This window comes from Eimeria mitis, genomic scaffold, assembly GCF_000499745.2.
Source record: "Eimeria mitis Houghton genomic scaffold, Emh_scaff6344, whole genome shotgun sequence".
NCBI classification, from domain to species: domain Eukaryota; phylum Apicomplexa; class Conoidasida; order Eucoccidiorida; family Eimeriidae; genus Eimeria; species Eimeria mitis.
In genome coordinates, this window is record NW_013574524.1 from 385 (window position 1) to 606 (window position 222).

A 222-nucleotide genomic window follows, 5' to 3' on the forward strand; every position below is an offset into this window, starting at 1 on the left:
TAAAAAATTAAATTTATTTTTAGTAGTATTGATGTACACCACCACCATAAGAATGTTGAAATACAGTGCAAGCATAAGAGCGGAGTGTTTCGGGTTGTTAGTTAAGGAAAACAGAGACAAAGAGAAGTATAAAAATTAAAATAATAACAATAATTTTAATATTAGTTGAATTTAATTATTATATAAATAAAGAAGAAAAAAAAAAAAAAAAAAAAAAAAAAA